Source organism: Alligator sinensis, unplaced genomic scaffold, assembly GCF_000455745.1.
Source record: "Alligator sinensis unplaced genomic scaffold, ASM45574v1 scaffold222_1, whole genome shotgun sequence".
Lineage (NCBI taxonomy): Eukaryota > Metazoa > Chordata > Crocodylia > Alligatoridae > Alligator > Alligator sinensis.
In genome coordinates this window covers 1,476,033-1,477,317 of record NW_005841912.1, presented here as the reverse complement: position 1 = coordinate 1,477,317, position 1,285 = coordinate 1,476,033, and positions in this window count along the sequence as shown.

Sequence of the window (1,285 nt, the reverse complement as noted above, 5' to 3'; positions counted from 1 at the left end):
AAAGAGTGCTGGGTCTAGATGACCCCAGCTAGATACTCATCTAACCTCCTCTTGAAGACCCCCAGGGTAGGGGAGAGCACCACCTCCCTTGGGAGCCCGTTCCAGACCTTGGCCACTCTAACTGTGAAGAAGTTCTTCCTAATGTCCAATCTAAATCTGCTCTCTGCTAGCTTGTGGCCATATAAGATTGGCCTTATGAAGAGAGGCTGAGAGTCATGGGACTCTTCAGCCTAGAAAAGCGCAGGCTCAGGGGGGACCTGGTGGCTCCTTATAAGTATATATGGGGTATACATCAGGATCTGGGTCCCTTCCAGCCCTAACATGTGTGAAATCTATGAAATCTAGTAACAGATATTAGCATTCATGCTTTTGCAAAAAACACCAAAACAATCCTACTTGTAAGGGTTCTTTTATGACTAAACATAATAGGAACCTTGGGTACTGTCTCATGGGAAAATAAATTAACTCCATGTTCTCAAAATGGCACTTGTGAGAGCTCACATCATGAAAAATACCCACCACCATATTGCAAGCTCTGCTGAACAATGACATCTTTGGTGATACCAAAATTATCAGGAAACAAGATGTTTCCTTGTTTCTTGATGCATTCATACCGTAAATGTCTAGTGCTGATGAATACGCTAACAAATGTCAGTAAACATTGATGCTGAAAGACTAAAGCATGTGTTGGACTCACTTCAAATTAACAAATATAATTTAGATGGATGGTCCGAATTTAAAGTTGGAAGGCACAGCAAATCATAAGGACGATGTTGGTGTCCTGCTGTGTAAAGGTATGAAATGCAACCTCTATTTTTTTTCTAAGTTAATGTTTTATGTTAATCTTAGATCCCAGGTTCCTATTTTTTGTTAGTGAACTTTGGCAAGCTCTTTTCAGAAGATATAACAGGAGACTCAAATCTCAAATCTCCCAAGGGGAAGGATTGTCAAGTCCTACAAGGTTCATCCCCTTACAAGATTCAGCCTCTGATGATCTTATCTAAGCCCTCTAGCAAAAATACAAGCTATTATGCTAGATGTTAAATGGTGACCTCTCTATGACATGGGCTGTAATTATGTTTTTTATTTGCATATTTGTCTGTTAAAAGTGGACCATGTTTGGAGTTCTTGGAAGCTATGACAGTACAAATAAAATATCCTACTGATATAAATAGAAGAACGTTCTGATATAATAAAAACTTTAAGGAAAGGGGAAAGGTGGGTTTCTGGTGGTGTTGCCCCCCGCCCTCCAGCTGCCACCATGCCCTCCTGCCTGCTGCCACCA